The following is a 20,524-nucleotide window of genomic DNA, read 5'->3' as shown; positions in this document are numbered from 1 at the left end:
AAATTAAACTTTTATGTCTTCTGGATGCTCATTATAGTAACTGTGGTAGAAAATGAAATTGATGTGGGCCTCCTGGGCCATGTACTAATTTAAGTTATTTATTTTTATGTGGGTGGCCACCGGCACTACTCACACATAAGAACTTCAGAGAGAACTAAAATATTTATCAATTTCACAAGTAATAGTTTTGTAAGTTCTCCAGGGTCAAAGAGCTCCAGAAAATTATGCCTTTCAGGACTTCTCTTTCTGGTAAATGGAATGAATTAACTTTGTGACTCACACATTATAAGATAAATATATTTTCTTTGTTTCATTCTTCCAATATTTTTATTCCTCCATTCTGCCTCAAAATAGGAATCTTCGTTATAAAAAGTACTGCTTGCTTTCAGGTTTTTAGCCCAATGCTTTGGATAGTTTAGTCAGTGCACAGAATGAAATGATATTACAGTATCTACTTATGTGCATAGAATGAAATGAGGGATTTTATTGGGGGGAAGGAGGATGGCAGTGGGTAAGAGTCAAATATATCAGATGAATGGCAGATGAATGGAGGCAGGAGAAGAAGAGACACTGCTGGGATAATTTGGAAAAAGATGGCCTGGGGAGATATATAATGTATTGCAGTGTTTCTCTCAACCTTGGCTACTTTAAAAGAGGTGGACTTCAAGTCCCAGAATTTCCCAGCCAGCCAGCAGTCTGGAGAAATCAAAGAGTTAACGTCTACCACTATTAAAGTGGCCAAGGTGGAGAAACATTGCTGTGGTGAGGCCATAATAGGAACAGCTAAGGAGAGAGAAGGAAGAGAAAAAACTGATAAATTGAAACTGGGCATGCTGGGGGGATATGCCATGCTGGAAACTGATGGGTGGAAGCTAGAATAATAATAATAATAATAATAATAATTTATTAGATTTGTATGCCGCCCCTCTCCGAAGACTCGGGGCGGCTCACGACAATAATAAAAACAATATTACAGTGGAACAAATCTAATATTAAAAGAGAAAAAGACATATAAAACCCCATCATTTAAAACCAAACAACACATACATACCAAACATAAAGTATAAAAGCCTGGGGAAGGTGTCTCAGTTCCCCATATAGGTGGGTCTTGAGTAGCTTACGAAATACAAGGAGGGTGGGGGCAGTTCTAATCTCTGGGGGGGGAGTTGATTCCAGAGGGCCGGGGCCGCCACAGAGAAGTTCTTCCCCTGGGGCCCGCCAAATGACATTGTTTAGTCGACGGGACCCAGAGAAGGCCAACTCTGTGGGACCTTATCGGTCGCTGGGATTCGTGCGGTAGAAGGCGGTTCCAGAGGTACTCTGGTCCAGTGACCGGAAACTGATCGGCAACTAGTGCAGGCCACGGAGTGTTGTAGAAACGTGGGCGAATCTGGGAAGCCCCACGATTCTGCACGATTTGAAGTTTCTGAACACTTTTCAAAGGTAGCCCCATGTAGAGAGCGTTGCAGTAATCGAACCTCGAGGTAATGAGGGCACGAGCGACTGTGAGCAATGACTCCCTGTCCAAATAGGGCCGCAACTGGTACACCAGGCGAACCTGGGCAAACGCCCTCCTTACTCTACTCAACATAATATGAATTTTATTCCACCTGGAACAATCAAACCATAACTGACCTGAAATAGCTTAGTAGAATTTCTGGAATGCAAGTGTTTGTTCTTGGTTTGAAACAAAGCCTATTTTCTATTTCATTGACACCATGAAAGGGAAGACCAGATAACAATTTCACCTTTGGAAAAGATAGTGCCCCAGCAACAGTTGTCATAGTAACAGCATGTGAAGGTGACAGTTCTTCATTGTGCTTCTGTTTCACAGGGGAGCTGGTCATTTTAAAATTCTGTATATGTCCCCTGTAGTGCCCTGTCCAGAATTTTAATGCTGTAGAAGTGAAGTGTAACCGTAGATTTCAGCATGGAAAAAATATATATATAAGACTTCACATCTTTGGTTTTATCATGAGTTGCATTTGGGTATTTAAGTAAATATAATGTTTCTAACAGTGATGATGAAAAGGAAGTTCAAAGAACAATGTTCAATGTACATTTACTTGCTTTTGCATAAATTCTAATTTTGCTTCTATATTTTCTTCATGCTTCAATTCTTACGCTTTTTGAAATCATAGAATAAATATTCAATTTTGCAAACATCCTCCTCATAATTTATAATGCTGAGAAATTAAGGTTTTAACATCCAATTCTGGCTTTGAATGCATTTGTTCTTAAGGCTCAGTCTTGTGCAGCCAAAATTAGCCCCACCACCTTTCTGGAACTTTCTTGCTATTAGCCATTGGAAAGCCTTGTTATCTGCTTTGCCATTTTTAATGTACCGGTCACGGAATACTTTACCTTGTTATTCTTCATTGGCTTATCAGTTTGGTCTCTTCAGTACTCAGTAAGAACTACAAGTTATACTAATTTCAGTGCATCTTTTTCATTATCCTTCAGATATTCTTCCAATGGCATTTCTTTCTATAGCTGTCTTATGTACTTGTAACATTCCACACTCATCCGTTTTTCTTGGTAAGTAGAGTGTGTCAACTTCCCTGAGTGAACGAAGGGCCTGATTCACTGTCATTATTTTTCTGGTCATCTTAATCAGGGTATTTAGTTCTGCTTGAGTCCAGTCCACTATTCCAACTGTGTATCTAATGACTGGAATTGCCCAGTGTTAACTGTCTTGATGGTGTTTCTTTCATTGAGTTTGGACTTTTAACATCTTATTCACCCTCATGATGCATTCACTTCTAACTTTCTTCTTGACTCCAGTGTGCGTGATATTGTTATGTTCTCAGTTGAAAAATGCCTAGGTATTTGTAGCAATTGTCTTTACCAAGACTCTTGATGTAATTTCCATAGGGCATTTTGATTCCTTCAATTTTCCCTATTTTCCCTCATTGATAATAAGGGTGACACATTTGTCCAGTTCAAATTCCATTGCAATATCTAGGCTGTATATGTGGGCAGTGTTGGGTTGCAATTCTATTTCAGATGATGTTTTTTCATACAGCATCAGATTGTCCATGTAAAGAAGGTAGGATAGCCCATCAGATTGTCCATGTAAAGAAGGTAGGATAGCTTTTGAAGTTTAATTGCCATGGCTTGACTTGTTCGGTATTGTTGACAGAAGAATCAATGCAATGCCATATAATAGTGTTAGATGAAAGATTCTTGAAAGATTCCTCTCTCAATATTAACCTCTCTCAGTTTGTCATTGTTGACAAGCAGCTGTGTCTTGTATTCTGCCACTGATCTTTGTACAGAGCTTGTGATGCGCTCTCGGCTGATGGCAACAAGAGGTTCTGTTTGACTTCTGTTATTTCTACACACTTGATTATTCAGGAATCAAGTGCCTTCCTGTAATCAATCCAAACTATATTTGTTCCAATCATGGAATGATGGGTCATTGATTAAGGCAAGCCAGGCTTCTGTGCTAACAGCTCTATTTATTTTATAAACTAGCTAAGAGGTTGCCAAAGCATGGCTGCTAACACACATGCGCTCTCAGCTGATGGCAACACGAGGTTCTGTTTGACAGTTCCCTATATAGGGAGCTGTCAAACAGGTAGCCGTGGACTTGAGTGAAAACTCCCAGATGCTACAATATTCAAGTTGGTCTTCTCTTGCAGTTCTCCAAAAATATATCCTGTGCTACTTGGGCTGTTTCCTTTCTGTTCACATGGAAAAGAGTTTGCTTTCAAGTAGATGCTGTTGGACTGCTTCAGCATTCATTGATTCTGTCTGTTTTTTTAAACATACTGGCCATGTAATATTTTGCCTTGTTTTGCCAGAGGTTAGCCAGAATTCAATTTCAAACCCCCCCCCCCCCCCAGTATGTTGTTAAACTGCTTGCCAATGAGTAGGTGTAGACCAATCAGATGTTTGAACCAAAACCCAAGCAGTCTATCTTTACCTGGTACTGACTAATTCTGGGTCTTCTCCCCTTTCTTCACAATTGCTGCTGTTATTACAAGTTGTTTTATTCACCCTTTTCTTCCCACCCACCTCCTTTGTTCAAGTTGCAGTCTTATTATATTATTATATTTCTTTGAGTTGCCCTGAACTGCACTGATTCTTCTTTGTCAGGGATTGACTAATTCACTAGATCAGTCTCTCCACTGATGGGTTGGTAGAAATGTTTCTGACTTGTCTAAAATTGGAGATTCTGCCCAGAGTGTGCTGTTTGAGTTTCATATCTGATCTTCTTGGTATAACTGTTATTTGTTGTTTTGTTATTTCCAATGCTTCCTTAATCTTACTTGTTTCTGGATGATATTTATTGATAAGGTGTTCTTGCTGTTTATTTTCTTTTATTTCATCTATTCTAGTTTGCTTGTATCTGCTTTTAGCATGCTAGTTTTCCAGCATAATCTTTTGTTGATGATTGTTTACTATTATTTTACAAATTCAGTTCTGAACCTAAGAGATGGCAGGGTCGTAGAAAAACTGTTGTTGTTCTATGCATTAATTAACTTTCTGTGATACCATATATTGATTTGTAAATTATATCTCAATATATAGAGCAAATGGAGTATTTTTCTCTGTTCTAATATAGATTTAAATGTTCTTTATCACAATTCTGTTGAACCATTTCCCTTTTCATGGATCTGCAGCTTTTGGCTTTTGTGTTGCCCGATGAACTGTGGCCATTTGATACCTAGCAAGTGTTTGAACATAGAATATAGTGACTAATATGCAGCTAGACAATGTTCATGGTGAGATTAAATAAAACAAATTAGAGATGCATCTTAAGCAGCTGATTATTATCACATACAGAAACAAAGAACAAGTCAGGAACTTGTCTTCCGTAATGCTTCTTACCTATCCTTCTTTGGGATTGTATTCATTATTAATGAGGAACTCCTACGCGTAACCATTTGTTTGAAGAGAGAAGTATATATTCTAGTGCCGCTGTTGAACAGAAGGCTGCATTGACTGATTCATTGTCCCTTGAGGAGCTAATAGAACAACAAATGTTCTTGAGATACGAGAACATTTGAATAACTGAATAAAACTTCTTGTCATAGACCTTTATACATGGAATGATGTGGATTGTGTGTAAATAACAAAAGGAGGACAGTATGTGTGGAAGAAATAATCAAAGTGTAGGCTATAGAAAGCTGCAATGTTTTTCTGCTTTCACAAGTAGAAAACTTCCAACTTATTATAACTCCAATTCCTAGTATCATTTATTTTCTTTGCCCACTTTTCAGCTGATTTTGGATGATCACTGAGTGAAGGCTTAGTGTTGGACTGCTCACACTCTGTAACTTTGAATTAGTGTAAATATATATACTGTATATTTTGGCTTTTTCGCATAAACTGATATGGGTACATTTACTTTTTGTAAAAAAAATGTTTTTTTATCAAAGTTTCACAATGCTAAAACATAATATCAAGTAAAATCATTTTAAAAAAGAAATTCAAAGTGCAAAAGAAAAAGAAGATAAAAAATTAAAAAGAATGATCTTCCTTGCAACAATTACAGGCAAGTTAATTGTTCTATATCCACTATGAAATTACATATGTGGTTTACTCCTTCTCTTAAATATACCCCCCATATTGTTCTGCCGGAGTGTCTCAACTGCCCGTAATTACAGGGTAATTTGTCCAGAAAGAAACACACCACAGGATAGAAGGAAAACCCAAAAGTCTTTATCAACAGAAAAACAGAAACAGCTCCCTTTTTAAATGTCAAAGGGATTTTCTGGTACACACAAGGCACAGGTTAAATGCAATCCAAATGCTCACCCAATAACTGGGAAATTGAGTCCAATTCTAAAGTCCAGAAAGTCCACACACAATCTTGAACAGCAAAAACCATGATCTTGACGAAACTATGAATCACATAAACTGCCATGAGGCTAAAACAGCAGGCTGCTCTTTTATCTGTAGCACTAATTACAGCAGCCCCACCCAACCACAGGTGGCCTCATTTATCTCCTGTAATAATCCTTCAGTTGTTGTCTCCTATGCATCACTCTACGCATGCGTGGATGTGTCATACATTCTTGTTCCGAATCCAGGGATGATAAGGCTGATTGATCTCCTCCTGGGCTGTCTGCCAAACTCTCCTCTTCCAAGTCACCCCCACCTTCTTCTTCCGAGGAAACTTCACTACCTGGACTCTGTCGGCAATAAAACAGGCCTATGACATGTTGAGGTTTCCCCTGCATCCACCTCCACATTCCTTGGGGCAGGAGCTGGGCCAGAGCCAACCACAACACATATCCATTCACAAATCCAAAAATTGAAATGTATGTTCCACTGCCAGCAAAAATTCCATAAAAGATGGGTGCAAGGTTTTTTTTTTAATGTGCATGTGTGCATGGAGCAGAGAAAAATAATATTCTAAGCATGCATGCTAATATTTATGGAGTAAATAGTCAAACTTAAATTAAATAAAAGTTGGTGATGACCTACAACTTTTGGGATACCAATGGGAATATACATCCCGTGTAAATCCTTGATTTTGGACTTCCACAAGGTCAATAATTCCACCATCAAGCCACAAAAAAAGAAAGGGAAGAAAAATAGCTGCAGAAGAAACACACCTGGTCTTTCTAGTGGTGATAGAATGATGGCCCCCTGTGTTTATGTGGGAGAAGAAGGTCCTGCAGTGGCCAGTTGGAACCCAGCTGGTCGCTAACCCTCTGAAGACGTACCCATGGAATGACTACATTTTATTTCCCCATGAAAAATCATTTTCCTGCTGGTTTCAGTCTGCTTTATTTGTAGGCTGCAAATAAAATGGAGGATCCATTGTGAGGATTGTCATCAACAAATTGTAAGTGAGCATTAGAAAACTAATAATAGCACCACCTAGCACATCTATATGATCCACTGATGTCATGTAGATGTTAAATAGAAGAAGAGATGGAGAGAAAAGCTATAAAGGTCAGCCCCAGAATAGAGGCCTCTGATTTGACTTCTTGCCCCCTCAATATTTTATTTATTTATTTTATTATTTATTTTTTCATTTGTCCAGTACACAATACATATGGAATAGAATAGACATGAAGTAATATATATATAAAGATAATATGTAAAAATAGAGGAGAAGATATATGAAAGGAATAAAATATATATGATATATGAGATAAAGGAAAGACAATTGGACAGGGGACGAAAGGCACACTAGTGCACTTACGTACTCCCCTTACTGACCTCTTAGGAACCTGGAGAGGTCAATCATGGATAGTCTAAGGGAGAAATGTTGGAGGTTAGGGATTGACACTATTGAGTCCGGTAATGAGTTCCAGGCTTCGACAACTCGATTGTTAAAGTCATATTTTTTACAATCAAGTTTGGAGCGGTTAATATTAAGTTTGAATCTGTTGCGTGCTCTTGTGTTGTTGCGATTGAAGCTGAAGTAGTCATTGACCGGTAGGATGTTGCAGCATATTGATTGAAATCATGCTAGAAAAAGGAGATGAACCATCCTAGTACAGTGCTTCTATTCTCAATTCTCTGAACCAACCATGACTCTCTAAAAGCTGCTGGGGGATTAAGAAGCACCTAGGTGGATGTACCATCCTCTGCCAAAGGATATCAAGAAGCAGAAACATTAGTGTCGGTACTGTGGCCAGAATTCTGACTGAAAGGGGAACTGTTTCTTAACATTTTAATTATTATGTTGCTTTTATTAATTATTATGGCCCTACTCTATGGACCATCGATTTTTAAAATAATTATATGATATATCTTTTTAGTTTAGCTGCAATGAAATGATTATGGAAGGAACTGTTAAACAAGTTTTAGATTTATTAAATTGTAATATAGTTCCACTTAACCTTATTTCTCTTGTGTAGAATATGTTACAAGCTTCTGTACTGGAATTTAATCTGGTGAATAATTTTAATGCTCTTTTTTCCCCCAACTGTGCTTGTTTGCATGGAAAAAAAAATCTTGATCCTGAATAAACTGCATAGATAAGCATAATATATGTAACAATAACACTAAACAGTTCGTTAAAAACACTTGGCAAATTGAATATTTCCTGAACTAATAAATTACTAGCTTTTCTTCCACAAGGCTTATATAACGGTATCTTACTGTGCTGAATGAAATGAGGCAGCTGAAAAGGGGTGGTACAGTAAGAGTTTTTGCAATTCTTTTTCTTGGAATTGTCTTAAATACCATAATGAAACTCCACCAGAGTTTCGAAAACAGTACATAGAATTCTATTTCCTCATTTGAATTTTCTTTAAGTGAATCGCCCACAATCACCCTTATCCAACCAATTAAAGCATCCTGAATACTTCAACCCATTACTACTTCAAATTCATATTTGAAGACAGGAATTCTGATTTTATCTTCTTTGACACAAGCAATACTGTATAAATTGTAAACCCAGATTTAAAATCTGATATACAGTATATCATTGGACTGCTTAGAAATTGAATAATAATCCTTATGTTCTTATTGGCTGATAGAAAATTTACATATCCTAATTTCTCTTTAGCTTTTTAAGAGTTCTATTTCAAGAAGGATTTTTTCCAGGGTCCCTTAAAATTGATCTATATTTATTTTTCTTAGTTTGGGTACTGTGCTCTTGGCGTATAAATATCATCAGTTTTTAAATATATGCAAAAATGGTTCCAAATTTAAGAAAGCTGGTTTTGTAGCTTTTAAAAGCACAAGACGAAGCAATAACAAAATGTATTTATTACCTTGTATATCAGCATCATATAAGCCATTTGCATGATTCTCCCTCCTGTTTTCAATTATTAAAACCAGCTAATCAAGTTTTAAAACCATTTAAAATATAGTAAGAGGAAGTTGGATTATCTCAAATGGCAGAATAGCAGTGTGTTCAATTTCAAGCATCTTTACAAATCTTTGTCGTATCCTGCTTGTAACTGAATATACCTATACTGATCTATCTTTATGCCTTATTTATCTAGTTCTTCCATTGATTTTAGCTTTTTTGTCTGTGCTATTATATCATATCTTACAATATTATATTTTTATACCCCCCAAAAAATTTATAAATTACCATCAGCATGTAAATATGCTTTTGATGTTTTCCATTGTCTGATTTTTTAAAAATAGTCAAATGGTTAAAAGTTGAAGTTAAAATGTATATTATATAAGTTGTAAATATGTATTTATGTATGTATGAATGTATGTATGTATGTATGCATAAAATAAACTGCTGCTATAGCCAATATTAATAAATAGTTAAAGGCATTAAGTGTATTTATTATCTTAAAATGAAAATAATTGAATAAATGATTGTTTTCCCCCTTTTATTAGACAATTAAGAGAATGTTTTAAAAGGGTTGACTGTGAACTTTATCAATATGGGTAAAGGAAAGACATTCCACTATTTAGTTTAATATCCTTAAGTTTGTTAATGTGATTTTGTGAATAAGAATATGACATTAAGATATACTGGAACTATGATTTTCAATTTTAAAATCATCACTTTGGAATTCATTACTATACGAAGAAATGTAGATTTATTGAAAATGAGCTATAGAAAGCAATCTTTTATTCCAGGTTTTGTGTTTGTGGATTCTCTGCTTTCGAACTGACTTTTTATAGATGCAATGGAAAAACTGATCAGTAGAATACCATATTATTAAATTTTAATGCTACATCTAAAAATCTTTATTTCCTTCCGGTTATTTTTTTCCCTTCCGGCTTGGTTTTTCTTTTCCCTTTTTGCATTTTTTTTTTCTTTCTATATATTAAAGAAAGCGAGGCTGGCTGGTAATACTTATGAGAAGTACCTGAAGCAAGATGACATTATAAGTCATAATATCATAGAAACAGATATGAGAAAAATGATATTTGTAGTTTGCTGTCTTACCATACTACACTGTACAAACCATGATGATGTCTCATGCATCATGATAGCATATACATGCAGATTATGTTCCCGGGTTCGTATCTCGAGTTGTTCGTAAGACGAGGGGTTCGTATCTTGAGGTACCACTGTATTTTATAATTACTGGAGATTTGTGAGAATTTGGAAGACTTAAGTGACTTGATTTGTGCAAGCTGCCTGCACTACTTAAATAGAACTGATTAATAATCCTGAGATGTAAAGAACTATGATTGTTGAATTTTCTGAGGAACAACATTGGACTTGAATATATTGGTTTTGAACTATTGAATAAGAGCAGGACTTACTAAAATAAGACAAAATGCTCCATCAGGAGGAAATGAGTGAGATGTCAAAGAAATTGTGATGTTTCAAAGCATTAGGGATACTATGACAAGAATCACAGAGATAAAGATTCTATTGCAAGGCATAAATGAGAAAATGGGAAATACCGTACAATTGATAATCAGTGAAGATCAAAGAGTCTAGGAAAGAGAAGAAACTGCAGAAATAATGGAGGAAAAGAGAACAAACAAACCAGCAAACAAAGCAAGAAGATGAAAAGGAGAAGATGATAAATATAATAATGACTGATGAAATAAACCAAGGGAAAAGTACTTTAAGATATTTAAAAATGGAATTGGATAACCTGAAAGTTCCTTTTGAAAGGGAGTTAGGGGTTTGGGTGGATACTCCAGAGACATGGCAGTTTAGGAGGATAGAAATGGGAGAAATACTTAGACTGAATGGTGAAGACACAGATGCTGATAGAGACAAAGATACAAGGGAGGAGTAAGGGAAGCAAGCTAAAAAACAAATAAGAATTGAAGTATTAAATCAAGAGATGATGAATTTAAAAAAATATTTTTTCTTTTTCTTTTTTGTAATAGGATGATGGCCTGATTAAAAACTTGAATAGCGGTAGAGATAAGAATACTGTACACACCTTTATATAAAGCAATAGTTAGATGGAAAGATGGTAGGTTGAAAGATGGTATTATTGTTTAAATAAAAGGATGATTGGTGTTTGAATAGTGTATTATGACTTTGAATAACCAAATAATGAAGAACTATGTCTTAGTATAAACACTAGGATTAGGAATGGTGGCCTGATTAGTAGGTAAGATAGAGGTAGAAATAAGAAATAGGGGGGATATTAGCAGATACATTTTTATATAATAGAATATAAGTCAATTAGATGGACAGATTGGGGGTTGAAAGATGGTATTACTATACACTTAATAATATTGGCATTAAAACAGAACATTGAAATTTTGAACAATTTACTCTAAAACAAACATATCAATACTAGGGTTATATAGGTTTGATTAATGTAACAACACCTTGTTGTTTGTATCAAAATGAAGACACACTGTTCATGTATTGATATTGATATACCAGCACTCACTAGAGCAAGATTTGAGCAGTTAGATTCTATGGTTAGATACGGACGATTCCACCAAGTACCATATTTTGAGAGAACATGCATTTGCGGTGCACCAGAAATAGAAGACATTGCACATGTGCTACTCAATTGTAAACTATACTCTTCAGTAAGACCTCAGTATTTACAGCCCCTACTTGACAAAATCATACACTGGGACTGTAATAAACAATTATCATTTTTTCTTCAGGGTACAAATATATATGTAGTTTCTAGAACCGCTAAGTTTATAGTCAGGGCTGTACAGATGAGAATACGTTTTATAGAACATATTGGGGTGGCATGCAAAGGAGATGAACTTACTTAAGAATATTTTATATCAGTATCTTAGTTTTGTTTAATATAATCCTTTGCACGAGTTATATTCTCATGTTTTACTACTCAATTTTAGCTTATTATACTGCATTTTAACTTATTATTTATTCAAATTCCCTCTATTTTAGCCAATTTTACTGTATTTTAACCAGTCACAGTTTTATGATGACCGATGTGGTCCTTTTCTTGCTTTGATATGGTCGATTGACTAATCAAATAAAGTTGATATATTATTATTATTGTGATATACCTATATTTAAAAATAAAAATCCAATAAAAGTTTTTAAAAAGCACAAGAGAATTTGAGTTAGAAGATATGTTGCTATTATTCTTCAATAACTATGGAGAAATTTTAGTTTGGATCTCAATTTCTTTAAAATCAAGTCACACTCATTAAAAATACCCCCCCCCCCCAAATCTCTTACATTGCTGGTAAGATGAGAGATTGGTTTTTAAAAAATAAAATCTGAAATTTGATTATGAAAAGAATCACAGAGATATAAAGTTGATTGTAGAGTAAAATTATTGAATGGTTGTGAGATTCTTTTTTGATGGGTAACTTGTGCCATTGCAAAGAGTTGCATGAAGGTCTCCAGCACATGATGATTCTTGAAATAATGGAAGTTCAAGTTACCAACTTTGCAATCTCAGTCTTTCTACAACTGCAAGAAACAAGAGACCTGTCAATTGATTCTAGTAAAAAGAATACAATAACCTTTTCACACATAATCTAAATAGTTATGTTTTTGTGTATAATACACATTCATTATGGCTTAGGTCTACATGAATCACTAGTCAGTAATTTTCAATGTGGAATTAACATGTAACAGACGTTTAAAAAAAATAAAATGAGAAGAGTTGTTAGCTAAGGTCACAGAAAAACTTAGGAAATGTCAGGCACAAAAGATTAAGTCAGTGTGTGGAGGTGTAATAAAGCTGACATTGCTGCTCATGCCTATGCACAGGAAACTTCTCAACTAATGGTTAGCACCTGCTAGGAGTTAAGGGTCAACAGAATTCAAGTGAAGTTAGTCTGCTTGTGGATGGTAGAGTGGTAGGGATCCTAGGCTGATCCCTCTTAACTTTGCTCCCAGGTTGTGTCAATCCTTCCTTTACAGGAACCAACAGAATGAGCTGGAAGAGAAATTGTAATAAGCATATGTAAAATAAAAATACAATATTAGAAAATCTATTTTATAAGCTGTTATGAGTTTGTTGCTTTTAATTGACATAAATTATCACATTCTACGGCACTGCAAATATTGTTTTTGAGAAGTGCTCTACTACAGCTGCTATTCTCCCAGTTAATAACTTACCCAACTGTTGAGAATGTGATGTTGCACTCCCTTGCAGCTGAATAGCACCATACAAGAAAGCATTATCTAATGTGCAGAATGTTTTGAAGACACCAGTAAGATTTCATGAGGAAAACTAAGCCCTGCAGCACTGCCATTACTAACCATTTAGTATTCAGGGAAGTGAGGTATACTTAATTTGGAATGTGATATAAAGTGCCAAAACAATCACAAATCTATAGTTATAAAGCTTACAAAAATTGCTTGGTGTGGATGTACCCTTTTTCTAAGGAAGTTGGTTTACATTTTCAGTTCTGCAAATTATTTCACAACTTCAGTTATAATTTGCACTGTTCTAAATTACAAATACAAGTAAGCATGTGCAATTCAAGTGTGAATTATTTTACTCAGGCAATGTGAGTTATTATTATTTTTGTTAAATTCTTATAATTACAGTTTAACCCCAATTGAGATTAATTCTCTTCTATTGGAATTCTTACTAAGGAGTCCTCCAGTGAGATTTCAAAAGAGAAATAAATGTAACATTCTAATAATACACTGGCACACAGAGGAATGCAAGCTATAATACAATTGTTAATATGTATGAAAAGCGGCCTTTTAAATATTTGCTGTATGTTATTGCTGCTTAACATACTTTTAAAAAAGATACTAGAATCTTTTTAATTTTAAAATAGAATCCCCCCTGCTTTTCTTTTTAAAGGCAAAGAACCAACTCTGTACTCTAGAAAGGAGAAACAAGTATAATAAATTATCCCCATGTTCTTCTCTTTTACATGCTGCTGTTTTTACAATAAACAAACATGGTGTGACCTTCAAGTTTTGGCTTAGTGTTATTCTTCCATTTAATTAAGACTTTTTTTGAAAACTATTGTGTTCTTGACAATGCTTGCTTGAAGTAGAAACCTTGTAAGGAGAACAATCAGGTTTGAGAACTCAGGAGTAGGTGCTTTGCCACCTTCTTGCCATTAAGGCCATGTATGCAAGCAAATTATGCCGCAAACACGTAATAACTTAACCAGAGCAATGTAAGATATAGGTATATTGGCACAAAGAACATACTTTCGGATTCATTTGCTGCTAATTGTGAGTGTCTTTGGCAAGGAACCACTCTGAAAGAAGAGCATGTAGCTTAACACAACTTAAGCACAGCCTAGTCCATTTATTAGAAAAGCGTGGGTGTGCATTGTTGACAGCAATTATTTTTTCAACTTCTGCCTGTCAGGGCGTGGGTGATGGCTTCATTAAAAAGCAAATTCCTGAGTTGAGATATGGGAAGAAGAGATCAGAAAAAGCGGTACGTTACTGAACTTATTTGTGCTTGTGATGTAGGGGAGATTCATTTCTTTATACGTATCTCTCTTTTCTACATTATTTTATCTGTATTTTCTATTTTTCATTATATTTTTTGTCGTTTTTATCATTTTAGGTTTTTTCTTTTTTTAATTTTGCATTAGTGTTTTAATCTTTTCAATTGCATTTTTTAATAAAAAAATTGAAGCAAATTCTTCTAGATAGAACAAGGCACATTAAATAGGGACTGCGGGATCCTGAACACAACCAATCTTTTAACTTCTTTTATATTACTGTGACATGAGAAACTAATGGACTGTGATGAGAATGGCAATATATTATGATTGCTTACCTCCCAAGCTGTTCTAGCAACAGCTTTACTGTGGCTGGACAGAATTAAACTTTGCATATAAATGTGGTGTGTGGTGACTTTGGTGTCTGTTTGTTTTTTGGATCAAAGAGATGAAGTCTACACACTCATTGTCATGGGAGCCATCCCATCTAATATCAGAGAGGCTTTTCTGTGTTGATAGAAATCAACATTTGAATCAGACAGTTTGTAGTATTAATTCTAAGCGCAGGTGGTATTCAACTGGTTCTCACCAGTTGCCCGAACCATTAGTAAATTGCTTATGCAGTTCAGAGAACCGATTAAAAATAAAGTGCAAGAGAGGTGTTCTCTCTCTCTCTCTCTCTCTCTCTCTCACACATTCTCTCTTTCCAGTTAATAACTCCACTTAACAGTTGCAGCTGGAAGTCCATTGGCTAAGCTGGCTTCTTTTATTACTGATGTTCTAGTATTTTTGGATTTTATAAACTTTGTTAGTTCATTTTTACTGTTATGATAAATCCCACCCAAAACAGTTTTAAGTTTTCAAAGAATTTTAAAAAAAGATCTTTTCATAATTTATCATAATTGTTTTGAAATATTATACATTTTTATTAGTTTCTGTCAAGTAGAGACCCAAATATTTCACTTTTTTCTTGTCTCCTATCCCAACTCTTTTTCATAAAGTCTTTTTCTTATAGGATTAAATATTTTGTTATTATCTTTGTTTTTTCTTCACAGATTTTATATCTGGAGAATTCAGCAGGTCTATATTTATTTTCATGACCTTTCTTATATTTCCCTGTAATTGAATAATGGTGCATTAATGCTACATCATCTACATAGTATTTCAACTTTTATTCTTCCTGCACAGTAATCCTAAGTATTTGGTTTTTTTCCCAAATCTTGTTTGCTTAAACCTCTAAAGCAATTTGAAATAATAAAAGAGAAAGGGGTCAACTTTGTGTGATACCTTTGCTTACTGGAAAAGTTGTAGAGAGCTTTTTGTTTACTATAATCTTTGTTTGCTATTGATACATCACTCAGATTTAAAATAAAAATGAAAATAGGTTTGAATTTTTGTCCAATAACCATAGACATGTACAATACAAACAAATATTCCTCTGACCAGGATCAAGCTACTTTCAGTCATTATGATTGATAGTTCAGTGTTTTTCATTTAGTCTACCCTACTGAATTGTGAAGAATAAAATAACCCCACTGGTTTGTAAGCTACATTGAGAGAACTACTTAAGTTGTATGCTTTTATTTCGGCTTTGTCTGACAATTCGACATCAGATGTCCACAGCTGTTTCTCTTACGTGCTGTTTACTATTAATAAACACATGACTAGGAAACATTTTAAGTACAAAATGCTCCAGTCTATGACAACGTGTCACTTGGAGTCTCTGGCTCCAAATTAATTATGTCCCAGATTCCTTTTTAAAAAAATGTTTTTTTAAAATTGGTTTTAAAAAATAGAATATAAAACACACACATAACATACAAGTGCTCAGTGATTGGTGCCCACCATCAGACAAACATTCACACCCATCCGCCAAATTGGGGGTATTTCTTATATATACTATTTTAACTCAAGAGCAATATATCTATTTACATATTATAAAGTGATTCCAATTTATTCCTTGTAGTTTGGTCTCAGATTCTACTAACCATATATCGTCTTACCTTGTCCCATCATCCCATCAGTTGTTGCAAATCAGTTTCATTAACCGAGTTCATCCTTTTCTCCATAATCTCAAATTGAATATGATCCACCATGTACCGATACCAATTTTGCATTGTCCATTTTGTCGCATCCCTCCAACCCAAGACTATTACCGCCTGAGCGCTTTCTATCGCTGCTTGTTTTATTTCTCTAAATTCTCCCATTGCATTGCTTTTAACTAATACTGCCATTTGCCTTTGTAATTATCCGTCGTATATTTAACATCCTATTAATATCCTCTTGCACTTTTTGCCAAAAGTTTTGCACTACCGGGCATTCCCAAAGCATATGCATAAACACTCCTTTATCTTGACACCCATGCCAACAAGTATTTTTAACATTCTGCTGGAAATACGCAAGTTGAACGGGTGTGTAATACCACTTATGTAATATTTTCCTTCTCATTTCCCTAGCCCTTGTATTCTTAATTTTCCTTATACTGTATTCTGCACTATATTTTTCATCTCTTGCACATCTACTTGTAATTTACTCTGCCACCATTTAGTCAATCCTTGGGACACATACCCATCTGTCTGCACTAACATCTTATACCTTGGTACCCTCACTTTTTTCTCTTATTATTTTCTCTAACTCTATCTCCTCCCTAAATAGTGCTTCTTTATTCTCCCTTTCATTCAGATGTTTGCATATTGCATTTATTTGTAGCCATCTTCCCTTACCCAACCACCATTCTATACGATTTCTACTTGGCTTCCCATCCTTCTCATATTATGTCCCAAATTCCTTTGTAAAATTGAAGCTACACGTTTTCTTGCATATTTAACCATACAAGTATTTATTTATTTATTTATTATTTAGATTTGTATGCCGCCCCTCTCCGAAGACTCGGGGCGGCTCACAGCAGAGAAAAACAAATCATAAATAATCTGAATACATTTAAAACATTTAAGATTTAAAAAGAAAACCCCATATAATACATACACACTCACAAGTATGATTTAAAGGTCCTTCAGAGTGAAACATTATACTACAGATAGCCTTTGACTTACAACAGTTCATTTAGTAAACGTTTAAAAAATGTTTAAAAAGTGACTTATGACCATTTTTCACACTTGTGGCAACTGCAGTATCCCCATGGCCAAGTGATTTATATTCGTATGCTTAATATCTGACTCACATTAATGACGGCTGCATGCACAGAGGGTTCTCTGCTGGCTGCAGCAACTGGAGAGTTAGTTTGGGGGTATGGACAGCCGGCCACTGCTGCCGATTCGATGAGGGGGGGGGGGAATTGCCGCCACTAGTACGTGAGAACTGGATCGAACCAGCAGCTATCCGCCTGGAGTCACATGATCACCTTCTGACAAGCAAAGTCAATGGGGAAACAAAATTCACTTAACAGTGTTACTAACTTAACAACTGTAGTGATTCGGTCAACAAATATAACAAAAAAAGTAAAGGGATAAAATTCACTTAACAACTGTGTTACTAACTTAACAACTATAGCGAGTCAGTTAACATGTAACAAATTTTTCACTTAGCAACATAAACTTTGTGCTCAATTTTGATCGTAAGTCAAGGACTACCTGTATGTCTCCATGCCAATCTGCTGCTGGTTTCTGACTTAGCATTCCCTGCCCTCCTTGAAGCAATTTATCTCATCTCTACTTTACAGGAAAACGTGAATTAAGAAAATGGTAGAAAAAGGTGGGGGTTCATAGTTTGCTAAGCAAGGCTGTCAGATTTGGTCATGTTTCACCTACCCCCTTAGTCATTGCTTGGAAAGATTTACTTATGTGTGCAAAACAGCCTACCTCAGTGATGGCGAACATATTTTCTCCTCAGGTGCCGAAAGAGCGTGCATGTGCACTATCGCGTGTGCACAAGTGCCCACACCCATAATTCAATGCCTGGGGAGGGCAAAAACGGCTTCCCTACCCCCCGGAGGCCCTATGGAGACTGGCCTGTTTCCCAACTTCTGGTGGGCCGAGAAGGTTCGTGTTTCGCCCTCCCCAGGCTCCAAATGTTTCCTTGGAGCCAGGGGAGAGTAAAAATGCTCTCCCCCATGCCCCAGGAGGCTCTCTGGAAGCCAGAAACCTCCACCCAGAGCCTCTGTGCAAGCCAAAAGTCAGCTGGTCGGCACACATACGCACGTTGGAGCTGAGCTAGGGCAAGGGCTCGCTTGCCAGCAGATATGGCTCTGTGTGGCACCCATGTCATCGGTTCGCCATTACTGGCCTACCTCATCCAGATGCCAGATGCTTGTACAGCCCCCAAATTGGTCATTTGGATAGATAATTGTTGTGGTTAGCTCTGGCCCAGCTCCGGCCCCAAGGACTGTGGATGTGGGGGAGACATCCACATGCTGCAGGCCTGTTTTGCTCCCGGTGGAATCTGCTGATGAAGGCTCCTCTGACCAAGAAGACATGAGTGACAGGGAGGAGGAGAGTGTGGCAGACAGCTCAGAAGGAGATCAATTATCTAGCTCCTCCTTGGATTCAGAATAAGAGTTAATGATACAGCCACGCATGCGGAGAGCGATGCATAGGCAACAACAACTGAGAGATTATCATCAAAGAAAATGAGGCCACCTGTGGTTGGGTGGGGCTGTGGTGATTAGTGAGGCTGCTATAAATAGCAGCCTGTGGGTTTGGCCATTGTGGAGGATTATCTGATCGTTGTGTTTCGTGACTGCTTTACTGACTTTGACCTTTTGTTTGCTGATTTCCCCCCGCTTTTAAACTAAACCAGGGCAAAGTGTGTTTCACTTTGTGAAAGAAGGACATTGAATTGCCTCACAGCTGCCAGCTAAGTATCACAGAACTGATAAGGGACTTGTACAAATTACCAGTTTGGTTGGAGACCAGTGCTCTTTGCTATACCAAAAGAGGGCTTAGGTTAAGTGAATTTTCATTATAAAGAACATTGTTTTGAATTTTCAAACGTGTGTGTGTCTGAAATTTGTACCTGTCAGAGAGCCTGACAGAACAGATAATTATGGGAGTGGTCCCACAAATCTGTACTTTCAATGTGTCTGGAGGTCGGGAAAGACTAGAATAGTATGTAACCAGGCACCAAAGCTATAGTCCTTCTTCTCCAACCTTTCTTGACTAAGATGCCGTTCTGTTATAAAAAACATCCTCTGTGAAATAATGGATAATGTTTCTTTACCATCTATTTCATACGAAATGACAGCTGGACTGAGTGGGCGCAATGTGGAAATTAATGTGTGGAAGACATGATGACTCACCGGAGACTGTTTAAAATCAAGCCTTCTTCTCCAGTGTTTTAGCACATGGCTTCTCTTCAGTTTGCTCAGACAGGGCAAGAGGCCATCTGTGGGAGGGGATGGGTAGGAGAAGAGGGCTAAGAACTGAGGCAGAACGTTCAGTATATTAGCAATGAAAATGGATTCAGCTGAGGAGAAGAAAACTCCATTTGTATTTCTAGCCCTTTGTGAATTTCAGGTCGATAATTTCTAACAAGCAGATTCCCTTTGTGATAGTCACAATCCATTTCTATGTGTGTAACCCACACATATTTTAGTAATGGGTTTGGGGGGGGGGAGAGAAGTATACTAATGCAATCGTGAATTATGTACTTTTGATCTTTAGGTAGGAATTAACCGCTGTTCTTTTATCTGAAATAAATGCATGGCTTGAGAACGATGTTTGTTCTTGGATTTGTTGGTACATTTGTAGAAGAAATAATGACCGAGTTTGATTCCAAGATTTCCAGTCGAGCCTTTTTGTGAGCTTGCTCAGAAGTGAATTCAGTGGGGTATAAAATTTTATCAAGGTTTGTTTTTAGGCTCACAGACCTGTGGCTGAATCCCAATTGAAATTGGCTTCCAATTAAACATACATAACACATACTTTCTTGAATTTACAGCTTGGATTTGCCAGAAAACACTCCTGCCACAAAGTTGGGACAACAATGAGGAGACGTGGTTTGTCTTGAAGACTTATTTCCTTCTTCCTCATTGCCAAATCTTCTTCCAGCAGTTCAAAATAGCCAAGAACAAGGCATGTTCTGAAATAAATCAAAGTGAAGCAATATAGCTGTTTTGCTCTTAGAAATTGGCATTAGTGTTGGGGAATATTATTACATTATGGCTCAGAAATGCTTCATTGTCACAATAGTATCCAAGCTCCATATGTGTGTGGTATGTTTCCCAGTAGGCATTATTTTGATGGGGCTACATAAAAACCATAACGGCTTTAAAGCGAATACTGGGGAGCCTGTGAAATACTTTCAGATAACTTTTTTTATGAGCATCTTAAAATAATGCCCT

The 20,524-nt window shown here is 36.3% G+C and overlaps 1 protein-coding gene across 3 annotated transcripts in view; it reads left to right on the top strand.

The window, feature by feature from the left end:
• The window catches only part of PTPN5 (protein tyrosine phosphatase non-receptor type 5), a 93,838-nt gene that overhangs the window by 25,661 nt on the left and 47,653 nt on the right, over positions 1–20,524 (top strand). The window contains exon 1 of one of the 3 annotated variants that reach the window (XM_070764535.1): positions 14,169–14,216. The exons of the other annotated variants lie outside the window; for them this stretch is intronic. The gene's annotated coding sequence lies outside the window, so the exon portion shown is untranslated. Of the gene's footprint in view, positions 1–14,168; positions 14,217–20,524 lie in introns of those variants that run through there. 3 annotated transcript variants of the gene reach the window in all.

The sequence above is a fragment of the Erythrolamprus reginae genome, chromosome 1, assembly GCF_031021105.1.
Source record: "Erythrolamprus reginae isolate rEryReg1 chromosome 1, rEryReg1.hap1, whole genome shotgun sequence".
NCBI classification, from domain to species: Eukaryota; Metazoa; Chordata; class Lepidosauria; order Squamata; family Dipsadidae; genus Erythrolamprus; species Erythrolamprus reginae.
This window is presented reverse-complemented; position numbering and strand designations above follow the sequence as displayed.